The following is a 13,886-nucleotide window of genomic DNA, read 5'->3' as shown; positions in this document are numbered from 1 at the left end:
TCCCCCAGAGTAGCCTCGGTTCCCACCAAAAAAGAAAGAAAACCCGGTCCTATGAAACACTGAGCCAGGCCTTTTTAACAGCATAAACCGTTGCAAGAGAATAGAAGAAAATCAGCTGATGGGAACCCTATACCCTCCTTCTCAGACCTCTCCCCCAAAATGGAAAACAAAACTCCCCACCTCCATTTCCCTTTCACTGGGGAGAGTGGAGCAAAGTTCAGAAGCCCTCCAAATGAGAGGCCACTGACCTCCAGGTTGGAATAGGGGAGGGAAATTCTGCAGTCCTTCCTCAGGCACTGGGGTAGCCCTGCTTGGGAGTTTCCTCCTGGGAGCCCCACTCAGGACCTAGAGAGTGGTGCCCCCTCCTGACACCCCCCAACATACACAGACTTGGAGCTCTGGGTTTGAATCCTGTTCCCCAGTCAAATGTGGTGGGGCAGGCATTCTCAAATTACTAATCTAGAAGATACAGCTATGTGTCTTCTCGGGCCAGGTATTCAAAAGCACAGAGAAGGTGCGAGGCTTCGGAAAGCCAACCCGCGTTGCAGAAGTCTCTCTGGAAGCATCTGCCACTGGCCTAGATTGTTAAAAACCTCTGTAAATGATAGGAAATAGTTTCCTTGCACTGTGTCCTCTTAAGGCTTCTTTAGCAGTCAAAACCACACGCCCGACGTGGGGCTCGAACCCACGACCCTGAGATTAAGAGTCTCATGCTCTACCGACTGAGCTAGCCAGGCGAAGACACAAGCTGTCTCTACCTCCCTGCTACTCTAAGTACCAAAGGCAAGTACTGCAAAAAGAGGCCAAGGTGCATCCTGCCTCCAGGGAGGTGGTATGGGCGCGCGGGCCGGGGAGCGGGAGTCACTTAACCACTTAACCACTGCGTGGGAATGGGAGGCGGTTAACTAGGGTGTGAATATAAGTAGAAATAGACAATAACCAGGGGTGGCTCGTTGGTCTAGGGGTATGATTCTCGCTTAGGGTGCGAGAGGTCCCGGGTTCAAATCCCGGACGAGCCCTAACCTTTTTCTTCCCACAAACGCTCCCGGAGCCTCCCAGGGCCACCTGCAGGAACAAAATCGGCCAATGTACCACCAACCACTCAGCGCGCTACCCTGATTGGAAAGGCCAGAGTTCCTTAATCTCTGAGGCCTGAACTTGAGCTCCACATTGAGTTTAAGGAGCTGAGGCCTGCAGAGAGTGATAGCCAGGAGCAGCCGGACCACACGCACGTAGGGCGCCTCAGCTTCAGCCCCGGACTCCCTCGCCCTTCTCGCACCCCCCTGCAGCGACTGAACTCCCAGGTGGTTTTCCCTGCCTGGCCACCAGGGGGAGCGCTGAGCCAGAACGGCTGGGCTGGGAAGCCGAGACCTTCTCCCGCCCGAGGGGCAGAAGGACCCAGACAAGGCCGGGAAGCCCCCCAACTATGTTCCGGGTGAGCCAGACTCTGGCTGACGCCCGCATTGCCCCTTGTGTTAATGACCAGTGCGGGTTCAGAGAGCCTCCCGGAACCCCCCCCCTCCGCCACACACACACCCTTCCCCGCGGTCCCACTGCAAGAGGGGAGAATAAGGCGACCGGGTAGAGCCTGCCCTGACCATGCAGCTCACGAAATGGACACTTTGACTTCAGCCCCAGGTTCTTCTCACCTCCCCTTTCCCTTCCTGGGACCTGAACAAAAACTGCAGGACCACTTCGGCCTGCGGCCCAGTGCCCAGCAGCAGCCTCGGATGCTGGGCTTCACTGCAGTCTCTAATGTTGCCCCAAAGTTCTCTTTGTCTGGTGGGCTGCCCCACCTCCCCCCAGCCAGGGGGTGACAGCAGAAGCCTCGTGGGGAGCCTGAACTCTCATTCCTGCCTGGCAATCAGGAGGCCCCACCTTGTGTGAACTGCCCCCCACACACAAAAAGGTGGAGTCCTCTTCTCCCACCACAGGGGCCCATTGTAGAATTGTAGAAGACGTAAATAAGATCTAGAGTTTCAAAGCATAATAAGGAAAATGTCCAAGATGCAACTGAAAATCACAGGTCATACTAAGAACCAGGAAAATCTCAACTTGAAGGAGAAAAGGTGATTGAAAGACACGGACACAGATTTTGGAACTGTCTGAAAAGGAGGGGAGAGGTGGGAAAGAAGCCATCCTAAAAATGTTTGAAGAAGCTTTAAAGAACCTGCTTGAAACAAATTTAAAAGTTGAAAGTGTCAAAGAAACAGAAAATATAAAGAAAAACCACATGGAAAACTTAGAGCTGAAGAATGCAGCAAATGAAATGAAAAGCCTAATGGCAAACGCATGGACAACACGGAAGAAAGAACCAGTGAATATGAAGATAGAACGACAGAAACAACCCAATCTAAAGAACACGGAAAATAGACTTCGGAGGAAAGGAAGGAAGAGAAAGAGGAAGGAAGGAGGAAAGGAAGGAAAGAAGGACAGAGCCTCAAGGATTTGTGGAACTTTAACAAAGTATCTTATGTTGGAGTAGCTGGAGACCCAAAAAGAGAAGCAAGACAGGGCTAAATGTATTGGAAGAAATAGTAGTGGGACTTTATCTGTGTATTTCTTATAATTATCTTTAAATAGGCTCCATGCCCAACACAGGGCTTAAACTTACAATCCTGAGATCAGAAGCCACGTGCTCTACCAACTGAGCCAGCCAGCTGCCCCTGTCTGTGCACTTTTTAAAAACAGACTTTGGGGGTGCCTGGGTGGCTCAGTCGTTAAGCATCTGCCTTCGGCCCAGGTCATGATCCTGGGGTCCTGGGATCGAGTCCCACATCGGGCTCCCTGCTTGGCGGGAAGCCTGCTTCTCCCTCTCCCACTCCCCCTGCTTGTGTTCCCTCTCTTGCTGTGTCTCTCTGTCAAATAAATAAAATCTTAAAATAATAATAATAAAATAAAATAAAAACAGACTTTGTTTTTTAGAACAATTTTAGGTTCACAGCAAAACCGAGCAGAAATACAGAGTTCTCACAAACTCTCTGCCCCTGAGCATGCACAACCCACCTTCCTCCACTTTTTTATTTTAAAGCACATATATTATTGCTTCACCCATAAATGCTTTTCACTTTTGCCGGGGGGGGGGGCGGCAAATATCTCTACAAATAAAGTCCTTTTGTTTTAAAGCACCCTTAGTGCCCTGCACACAGCCAACACCATTAAGGATGATACCTTCTATATTCTCTCTTCCCTGGTCTGTGCGCAGGTTCCCTGCTGCCTCCTTTCTCCTCTCTGCACTTGGTTGGCTGCATTCGGAATGCAGGCAGGCGCCCGCACGGCAGTGAGTGGAGTCTGAAATCTCAGGAGATCCTCAGTAGATTCCCTGAGGCACACCAGCTCCAGAGCTTGGGGAAGGGGAGGAGCAGAGAACTGCGAGGTCCCACTCCCAGCCCGTTTATCTGAAGTTCCTCCTTGCTCTGGAGAGCCAGGCCAGGACGGGGGCGCAGTGGGGGCTGCCCCCACCCAAACCCCACCTGGGGCTCAGGCCTGCAGACCCACAAGGACCGACCCTCTCCCTCCAGGGACGCCTTCGCTCTCGCCCCCAAATCCCGGGAGACTGGATCCGGAGGCAGAGAGAAGGAGGCAGGTGTCACGGCAGGCACCCCGGGGTCTCCAGAGCCTTCCTCCATCCACTGCCAGGTGGCAGGTTCCAGTAGCTCAGCATCGCCCGAGGGCAGACCAAGAAGGCGTGGGGCGAAATATATATTTTTAGAATTTTAAATAAAAATACATTGATTTGGGGGCGCCTGGGTGGCTCAGTTAGTTAAGCTACTGCCTTCGGCTCGGGTCGTGATCCTGGAGTCCCTGGATCGAGTCCCGCGTCGGGCTCCCTGCTCGGCGGGGAGTCTGCTTCTCCCTCTGACCCTCCCCCCTCTCATGTGCTCTCTCTCTCTCAAATAAATAAATAAAATCTTTAAAAAAAAAAACCACATTGATTTTTAGATCATTCAAAGGGAGTGGGAGTTTTCATGCGAACAAGTGGAATCTGGTGGGTCTCACAATCATTTTAAGTACACAGGTTTGCTCGATTACATAAGGGAGGATGGTCCCGTCGCATTTCTCCAACTCCATGCCGCACGTCCCTGGGTAGGGGGGTCAGCGGGCGCCAGTGGGCTCTGAGTCCCGTCCGCGCTGCAGCGCCCCCCGGCGGCCGCGGAGCCCACCTGTCTGTGGGTCAGGGTCGCCCCTCAGTCTCCACCCGCTCGGGCCTGCTCCCCGGCCGGGCCGGGCCGCCGCCGATTCTGAGCAATTCCCACACGCAGGGTGCCCGGAAGGGGACTCCAGAGGTGGCCACGTCCCCGTCGTCCCCAGGACTGGCTCCATCCGGCCATTTTGTACCGTGCGCAGCGGATCACATTCTAAAACTCAACCTCTGCAGATTCGTGACATCCGCCCGGCTAGCTCAGTCGGTAGAGCATGAGACTCTTAATCTCAGGGTCGTGGGTTCGAGCCCCACGTTGGGCGTCCTTTTGAACCGAGACTTTGCACAAACCTCTGGGACCTCTGCGCAGTCCTGGCATGTTTGGTTTAGGTACAACCTCTTAAACGCACCAACAGTGTGGCTGGGGAGGGGCAAACTGTCACCTTGGGGAAACCATCAGAGGTGATGAACGACGTACCCCCCTTACACTGGGTTCTCCAGCTGCTTTATTCCTCAACTTCCTCTTTGAGGAAAGTAACCTTAGAAAGGGGTCTGTTGGAGATTGAGACCTCTCTATGAGAGAAAAGCCACCCATCCCAGTTTCCTCTTGGGTTCAGTCAAGGGAAGGAGCCAGTGGTATTACGGGTGCAGCTAAAGGACACCACGGCCGGATGCCACGTGCACAGTCCTGAAGAGCTGAACTTTTACTAAGTTGTCCCTTTGGGGGTCAGGGTGTACCTGGGATTCCAGGGCACATCATCAATGTGGGGACGCCCCCCAGGACAGGAGGCACCAGACCTATGAGTAGGTGAGGGTGACAACCTGGGTGGGAATGACCACATGTCCTGGTGAATGCAACACCACAATTGCCAAACACTCTCAAAAGTAGGGCTCGTCTAGGATTTGAGCCTGAGACCTCTTGTAACCTGAGAATCATACCCCTAGACCAACGAGCCACCCCTTCCGGCTCTGGCCTTGCTGGTTAGGGACTGTCCCTCTTTCCTGTGGATGTTGGGAAGGATTTGATTCAGGTCTCCATGGACAAGAGGAGAATGGGGGGTGGGGGTGGTCAGCACTGCCACACTAAGACTCCAAGTCAGCAAATCCCCAGTCCAAGTTTTGGGGGTGACTGCTCCGTTGCTCTTCCTCCCCTCTGGTGGAAAACAGCCCAATGCTTGGGAAAGCTCCCCCAGGTCCTCCTTCTGTCACCAGGCTAAGGGCTGGGCTCTGGAATGAAGCTGAGAGCAGGGTTTGGACACCCTCCCCCCCACCCCAACACTGCCCAGGGCAAGACCATACCTTCTCCCATAGGACCCCACCCCTCCCAAGCCACACACTGGAGGGACCCACCGCTCTGACCTGAGCGTCACCCCCACGTCCGCCCAGGGATCTGCCTCCTGGACTCCAAGATGCGCATCCTAGCACGGGCATAGTCAGAAGGGACCTTAAGGGATGGTGGGTGTTCAAATGTAAAGAAAGGATGAGGTAGGACATTAAGAAATTTTGGTAGCCCTCAGGGGAGATGCCCTGTCTTGCCACTGCCCATAACTGGGGTCAAGATGCCTCTTTGTCCACTGAGCACACCTGGACACCTGGCCTTGGGGTCCAGACCTGATCCAGCCACTCGGGTCCAGCTTGGATCTGGGTCTGCTGCACACTGGGCCTGTCTCTGGTCCATCCACACAGGTCCAGACCCCACTTCAGCTCTGTTGGGGACACCATTCATGCCTTGAAACGACTGGAAAAAGCCAACTGTGGGCTCCTTGGGGATTTGAAGCAGAAGGGAGAATGTGCTCTCCTCCACAGACACCTTCCTCTGCTGAACCCCAGCTAAAGCTAAATCCAGGGAAAGGGGTGCCTGGGTGGCTCAGTCAGTTGAGCATGCAACTCTTGGTTTCCGCTCGGGTAATGATCTCGGAGTCTTGGAACCAAGCCTTTGCATCAGGCTCTGCGCTCAGGGGGAAGCCAGTCTCCTTGTCTCTCTCTCCTTCTGCTCCTCCCCGTGCTCTCTCTCTCTAAAATAAATAAATAAAATCTTAAAGAAAAAAAAAAAAAAGGCTAGGGGTGCCTGGGTGGCTCAGTTGGTTAAGCGACTGCCTTCGGCTCAGGTCATGATCCTGGAGTCCCAGGATCGAGTCCCGCATCGGGCTCCCTGCTCAGCTGGGAGTCTGCTTCTCCCTCTGACCCTCTCCCCTCTCATGCTCTCTCTAGCTCATTCTCTCTCAAGTAAATGAATAAAATCTTTAAAAAAAAAAAAAAAAAAGGCTAAATCCAGGGCTGGGCGTAAAGATGGGGAGCAGACCCCGAGGAAGGGATGCTGCTGATTCAGAAGAGGATTTTGGAGAGGAACCATCCTGCTGGTGAGGGGGTAGTGGTTTCCCCTTAAGGGATGGGAGTCTTAAAGCGTTCTGGCCACAGGAGAAGAAAGTGCTGGCCAAGGAGCTTGATTACCCCGGTTGACCTCCACCAGGCCTCAGGTCTGGAGAGGCCTCCCCTGGCGTCCCACTGGGCCCCAGGGTCTGTGCAGACCTGCTCCCCTCAGGGACTCCAGAATCAGGAGGCATAAAAGGGGTGCCACCCTGGGCTTAAGTGAAGAAACCAGGGTCAGAAAGGAGGCCCCCCCGGTCTGCACACGCAGGGAACTCTGCTTGTACTGCGGCTGCCTGGTGAGGGCTCTGTGCCATGATCCCCAGGCCAGATTTGACTCTGGGCTTGAGATCAGGAAGCTCTTCCCAGACTGGGGGCCCCTGAAATTTCCACCAAGGCCTCCGGCCCTTCCCATATTAACCACGTCTTTTATTTTCTATACTCTGATACCTTGACATCAGAGCCTCGCTGACCCTGGAGAGATTTTCCTTCCCAGGGTTGGCCAATTCCTGGAGATAGCAAATCCTCCTCAACAGGGCATTTCAAATGCAAACCAACCATTCCAGAGTCCACAGCCCCCAATCACCTCTTCTAGCAGGCTTTCACACTGGGGGTTACTATCCACCTGCCAGGATCACCCCAAGGCCAGGAAACAGACAACTAGGGACAGAGCTATCTATGTTCCAGAAGCAGCTGAAGTTAGTGCAGACTAGCAGGTCTAAACCTGTTCACTCTGCCTCACCTGTCTCACCTTCCTGAAACTACAAGAAAGGCTCTGGACCGCATTTTCTCGAACTTTCTCTGCTTCGGGACTACCAGGAGCCTCTCCTGTGCCATCCACACCACCCCCCAACCCGGGCCAGGCGTGCCCCTCTGCTTGGGAGCTTTGAGTCACAAGCCATTTTTTCAATGGCTGCATCTGCTGGGCTCACCATACCTCAGTAGTAATAAAACCTCTGGAAACACTGCTGTTCTTCCAGTGGGGCTGGGGCACCTTGGGGGGCCCCGTGCCCTTCTTGGCCCCAACACTAAGGCCAAGTCCTTCCCCATGCCCAATTTCCACTCTGGTTTACTTCCTTCATCTGTGGAAGGTCCTTCTGGTAGCCCCTCAAGGAAAAAGACGTTTGCAAACGACCTTTTATACCCCAAAGCAAAAAAAAAAAGTGTCCAGAGGAAGTTGGGTGGTCACCCCTCAGGCTGGGACTACCTGAGGCTCGCACACAGGCACACAGACCAGGTCTCCTGCTCTCGAAGAGGCAGACTGGCCCGTGGGGGACCCAAGCTTCCTTTGGCCCAGGACGTCCCGCGCTTTCACGCACCGGTCCAAAAGGAGGGCTCGTCCGGGATTTGAACCCGGGACCTCTCGCACCCAAAGCGAGAATCATACCCCTAGACCAACGAGCCACCCTGAGGCTGTCTTGCTAAGGCTTGTCCTTGGAGGCCTGTGCCCTGGGCTCGGCACTCCCGTCCCATGAGTCCTGGCTTCCTGATCCCTGGGGAAGGTGCACGGAGGGAGGTTTCGGTTTCAATTCCAGAAGGGACGGGGATGCAGTGCAGCCAGGACCTGTGGGGGTGGGGGGAAGAGCGCCGGCCCGCTCGGGCCCAGACCCTCAGGCCCCCGGCCCCCCGCCCCCAAGAGCACGATGGCCCCGCCCCTGCCTAGGGCCACCCGAGCAACCAGAGGAGGCGGCAGGTGACACTGCGGAGGGAGTCTGTGTGGCCCGGGTGAACAGGGAGGTCTCTCATGGTGGATCCCAGCCCCAAAATTTCCCCAACGTGGGACACAAGTCCAGGACCCTGAGAATGAGACTCTGCTGCCTCCCAACCGGCCAGCTCGGCCGAGCCTCCATCTCAGGGAAGGACCCCGGGGCTCCTGTCCTCAGTCGAGCCCCCCTTGACCTGGGCTCCGCCCCAGAAGCCCCTCGAAACCGTGGAACGCCGATGCAGGGGTCCGAACTGGGGTCGGGGCTCACTTCCTCCCAAACGGGCAGCTGCACGAACGCTCCAAACTTTTACGCTCTCAACTTCTCTTTCCTCTTGCGCTCACAAGGGGTCCAGCACCCACCTGGAGAGGAGGGTTTTCCCGGCTTGTCCCCGGGGCCAGGCCCTGGAGTCTTACTGATTCGCTTCTTGCTGTCCACTAAAAAGGGGGGACAGCTTGAAAGTGAGGGATCCTCCGTGGTTGGAAGCTAGCACCTCTCACATCCTGATCGAGGATCACACCGCGTTCCTTACGGGCCAGCTCCAGTGACACTCAGCCCCATGCCCTCGTCCCAGACTTTCCGGCTCCCCTGCGCCGCTGGGCCACACAGACTCGCGGACAGGACAGGACAGCAGACAGTGGCCTGGCGGCCCCCTCGCTCCTTGCAGAAAGGACCGCGGATTCAGCGTTGCAGTGCCGGGGAGGCAGCGCGCCCAGGATCCAGGACCTGTCCTTACCGGTTTCAGGACAGCAAAGTGCCGGAGTAACCCAGTCCGCCTGCGCAGCGGCAGCGCCCCACGGCTGCCCGGCTAGCTCAGTCGGTAGAGCATGAGACTCTTAATCTCAGGGTCGTGGGTTCGAGCCCCACGTTGGGCGTGGCTTTTGTCCAGATGATCCTACAACTAAACAGGTGACTGGGTCTGTATAAACTTAGAACTCTTACAAAGGGGAATCTGTCCCTAGTCCAGGGAGGCCAGGACGCTGAGAGCCAACCTCAAATCTCACCAAGGCAACTTGCTTCCATTGTTTATGTTCCATTATATGTATTTTGTAATTTTTAAAATTTGAAATTTATGCAAAAGTTCCAGGTACAATACACACAGTGATCAGAAGCCTCTCTGAGGAGTTCCCCTTCTAGGAACTTCCTTAAAGTTGGCAAGATTTGGGCAGGGGCTAACCAGGCCAATCCAAGAATATCACCCAACATAGGACTCAAACTCACTAACTTATGCTGTTAAGTCTCAACTCTACAGGCTGAAGGAGAGCTACAACAGACGACTTGGAGTGGATTTTCAGCTAAAGGTGGAACCTCATCAACTCTGGCCCTGATTGGGGACCTACATGGGGCCCCATCTGTATCAAGGGGTGCTCCCCCTCCCACACCCTCACCTTCTCCAATACTGTGCCCCCACCCAAGCTTCCCTCCCTGGTGCGCAGAGAAGTGGCAGTCCAGCCTTGTCCCAGCTCCTCTCCCCTTTCTAAAGTAGAAAGAAAATTAGAAATCGTGGGATACTCTGAGTACAAGTTAGTGTGTCCACTCGTTGAGAAGTAAGCAGAGAGGGAACTCTGGGTTCCTTTCTGTGGAAGGGTAAGAGAGCCCAGAGGGTTAGCGACCCGGATCCTGAGGCTTGGCATCTGTGAGTCAGGATGTCAGGGCGTCTGGGTAATCTGGGTTTCCAGGGGTCCATTCCTCCCGGTACCTCTGCTGCTCTAGCAGGCAGCCTCTATAGGTCCTAGCTCCATGTCAGAAAACCCACGCTTCCACGGGGGTGCGGGGCTAGGGAGTGAGGAGGCACCTGCCGGTACCTCTTGGTGGCTGGGCCAGGGCACCCACCCATCCAAAAAAGACTGTATTGGGGGCCCTGGGTGGCTCACTCAGTTAAGCGACTGACTCCTGGTTTCAGCTCAGGTCATGATCTCAGGGTTTTGAGATGGAAGCCCCTCCTTGGGCTCTGTGCTGAGCGTGGAATCTGCTTGGGACTCTCTCTCCCTCTGCCGCTCCCTACTGCTCACTCTCGATTGTGCTTTCTCTCTCTCTCAAATAAATAGATAAATCTTTAAAAGAGAGAGAGACCATAGTTATAAGAGTTCTCTGGGGAAACAGAACATAGAAAAGATAGAAGAGACAGAGAGATGTTTGGATTGATTTTAAAGAATTGGCTCACACGATGGCCGCTGGAAATTCCAGCAAAAGTAGATACTGCAGTCTTGAGTCAGAAGGCCTCAGAGGTAGCCTTCCTTCCTCCTGGGGAGCGTCTTTGCTCCTGAGACCTTCAACTGACTGGATGAGGCACACCCACATTGTGGAAGGTAATCTGCTTCACTCAAGTCTACTGATTTAAATGCTAATTGCAGGGGCACCTGGGTGGCTCAGTCGTTAAGCGTCTGCCTTCGGATCGGGTCCTGGGATCGGGTCCTGGGATCGGGTCCTGGGATCGGGTCCTGGGATCGGGTCCTGGGATCAAGTCCCGTATCGGGCTCCCTGCACTGCGGGGAGCCTGCTTCTCCCTCTCCCACTCCCCCTGCTTGTGTTCCGTCTCTCGCTGTGCCTCTCTCTGTCAAATAAATAAATAAAATCTTAAAAAAAAAAAATTGTTTAAAAAAAAATAAATAAATGCTAATTGCATTTAAAAAAATACAGCAACATTTAGACTCGTGTTTTACCAAACATTTGGGCACCAGAGCCTGGCCAAGTTGATATATATTAACCATCATGGGGTCTTACCAAGTGCTAGGCTTCTTTCTTAATAATAGGGGATGCAAGCTACACCAGCTTACCTTCTTCTCCGGGTATATCGCAGTACCTGCCAGACCAGACAACAGTCACTCCCAAACTTCTCAAAGATGCTGGTTCCTCCCCTCCACTGCGCATGTGTTATTTCCTTGGTAAATGGCATTTCCTCCAGGCACTGCCAAGATTCGAAGTCTGCAGCGGGTTTTTGCCCTGATGATGTAGGACCACTCTAGCGTGCCTGTGTCTCTGTCCCTTCTGATTCCTTTCTTCAAAGTTTGCCGTGACATTTCTTGAAACTCTACTTCATTTCAGGAAGCCGTGCCAGCTGAGTATTATAACCAGGCGGAGGGACCCTTGCCAGGGTGTTAAGGCTTGTGTCAAGGAAGAGTCCCATACAGATCATCTTTTCCCTTTTCCAGCTTTTTATTCTCCCCACCCTGATCCAGGACGCATTACTGCTGACATGTTACCCAGGTGCTACGCGCTCGGTTTAGAGGTCCCCTCCTCCTGAGCAGTGCCAGTAATTTCTCAGTTGAGATGGAACCCCAGTATTCGGCCTGGTGGCCTGGAGGAGGAGTAGAATCCTGAAGAAATGAAACATTACCTCCTAAGTATCTGCCTCATCTGAGTTTCTTCCCAGCCTTCAGGCAAGAGGGGTGGAGGCCTGGGCCACATCTGCAGGCTCAGAGAGTTTGAGTCTCCATACATTGCCCCAGCTAGCCCCATTCCAAGTTTCTGGGTCCCACTTCTTCCCTCTCAGCACCCTGACTTTGGCTTAAGAGATTTGCCCAGGGTGAGAATTCTACTTTTTCTCAGCATCTGCTACTTTGACATGGAGGCCCCAAGCCTGGCCTTCAGCTTCATTAGCCCTTCAGCTGAAGGACATGTGGGCTGCTTTCGGGGCTGCCATTGTGCTTTGAATTGGTTATTAGTCGACACAAGCATGTCATTCTTTTGTCTTAGAGCATTAAAGATGCTCAGCAACAGCCTAACCAAGGAGGTGAAAGACCTGTGCCCGGCAAACTGTGAAACACTGATGGAAGAAACTGAAGACGATGCAAAGAAATGGAAAGACATCCCATGCTCATGGATTAGAAGAATGAATATTGTTAAAATGTCTATACTGCCCAAAGCAATCTACACATTTAATGCAACCCCTATCAAAATACCAACAGCATTTTTCACAAAACTAGTGAAAAAATACTCACTCACTAGTATTTACTCAGCCATGAAAACGAATGAAATCGTGCCATTTGCAAAAATACAGATGGAGCTAGAGAGTATAATGCTAAGCAAGATAAGTCAGTCAGAGAAAGACAAATACCACATGAGTTCACTCAAATGTGGAATTTAAGAAACAAAACAAATAAAGGGAAAGGATAGGAGAGAGACAAATCAAGAAGCTGACTCTTAACCATAGAGAACAAACTGATGGTTACTGGAGAGGTGGGGGCGGGGGGTGAATAGGTGATGGGAATGAAGGACTGCACTTGTGATGAGCACCAGGTGATAAATGGAAGTGTTGAGTCACTATATTGTACACCTGAAACTAATACAACACTGTTCACTAAGTGGAATTAAAATAAAAACTTAAAAAACAAAGATACTCGACAGGAGCCACATCATCCCACAGTCCCTACCAGACCTTTCCCACTGTGTCCCTGAGGTGCCCAGAGCCACGGGACAGGTGCAGCTCATTTCCTAACCCCTCGGGTCTATCCCAGGTCTGAATAATCGTACCACTCAGGCACTCGAATGTTTCTCAAAAACCTCCCCGCCATGGCTGGTGTGGTCCTCTGTGCCAGGCGGCCGGCAGCTGATTCAACTTTAGAATCTCCTTCTGAGAGTCTGGTTCCAGCTGTGGAAGGACAACCTTCCCAGGAGCAAGCCTGAGGCAGGGATTTCTGTATCATCCACGCATGAAGGGAACACGCTCAGGAGGCACCTGTAAGGTAGGGGGTGGGGTGGGGGGACAGGCAGGTGTACCCGTTATTACACTCATCTCCCGGCTTCCAGCTCACCCTTCTAGACCCTACTGGGCTGGGGCGGGGGGTGGTACTCTGCTTTGTCAGCTGATCCGCCTTAGGTTTTGCTGACCGGAGGCAGAGACTGAGCGGCTGAAGGAAGGACTCACTGCTTCCTGTTTTCTGTTCCCGCCACGCCTTCCCCCCACCCCCCATCCATGCAGCAACCGTTCACTCCAGGAATAGCAACTGAATCCAGTTAGAAATTTCCTAACACTCACAGAATCCGTCTCATCGTGGCTCATGAGAGACCCCGGCGCAAGCTGCCTGCTGTCCGTGGGACCCTCTTCGGAACTCAGAGACACCCAAGCTAGCTGAGCGGCACTCTTTCTCTGAGATCTGCTCTCAAGCTCCTTGGCGCTCTCTGCACGCTTCTGACTTTTAATAACCGCAGCCTCTCCCCTTGGTCCTGCAGCCCTGCGGGTGGTAGCTGCTTTCGTTGTTACCTTCCTGCCTCCTCCACCTCATTAGCCACTCTTTATACCTAGTTAATCATTGTTCTTTCAGTAGTCTGTTAACATCAGGGATGGCTTTTCTTTTCTCCCCCAGGTTTACTGAGATATCATTGACAAATAAAAACCATACATATTGAGGATGTTCAATGGGATGGTTTGATATCCGTATACATTGTGAACTGATTCCCACAATCAAGCTAATTAACATGTCCGTCACCTCATGTGATTACTTAAGATCTACTCCCTTAGCAAATTTCAAGCACACGATACAATGTTATTCACTATCATCACCATGCTGTAGATTAGGTCCCCGCAACTCATTCATTGTACCCTTTGACCAACCTTCCCTGTTTCCCCCAATACCCACGGGTGGGTTTTCTGACTGCTGCCTGGACCTTGATTTGGTAATGAGTTTGGGCTTGGATGCAGCTGAGCTCCTTGCCAATGGGAAACAGGACGTGGG

General features: G+C 53.0%; 5 non-coding genes across 5 annotated transcripts; 3 read left to right on the top strand and 2 right to left on the bottom strand.

Annotated features, from left to right (window-relative positions):
* Nucleotides 1-664: 664 nt before the first annotated feature.
* TRNAK-CUU lies at nt 665-737 on the bottom strand. Its single transcript has one exon. It is a non-coding gene; the product is annotated as a tRNA-Lys (tRNA).
* Nucleotides 738-947: 210 nt separating this feature from the next.
* On the top strand, nt 948-1,019 carry TRNAP-AGG. The gene has a single exon. It is a non-coding gene; the product is annotated as a tRNA-Pro (tRNA).
* Nucleotides 1,020-4,391: 3,372 nt separating this feature from the next.
* TRNAK-CUU lies at nt 4,392-4,464 on the top strand. The gene has a single exon. It is a non-coding gene; the product is annotated as a tRNA-Lys (tRNA).
* Nucleotides 4,465-7,840: 3,376 nt separating this feature from the next.
* Nucleotides 7,841-7,912, bottom strand: TRNAP-UGG. Its single transcript has one exon. It is a non-coding gene; the product is annotated as a tRNA-Pro (tRNA).
* Nucleotides 7,913-9,013: 1,101 nt separating this feature from the next.
* On the top strand, nt 9,014-9,086 carry TRNAK-CUU. Its single transcript has one exon. It is a non-coding gene; the product is annotated as a tRNA-Lys (tRNA).
* Nucleotides 9,087-13,886: the final 4,800 nt, after the last annotated feature.

This window comes from Mirounga leonina, unplaced genomic scaffold (genome assembly GCF_011800145.1).
Source record: "Mirounga leonina isolate KUSES-001 unplaced genomic scaffold, KU_Mleo_1.0 Mir_175, whole genome shotgun sequence".
In the NCBI taxonomy this organism is placed as follows: Eukaryota; Metazoa; Chordata; class Mammalia; order Carnivora; family Phocidae; genus Mirounga; species Mirounga leonina.
Note: the sequence above shows the minus strand (reverse complement) of the source record. Positions and strands in the feature narration are given on the sequence as shown.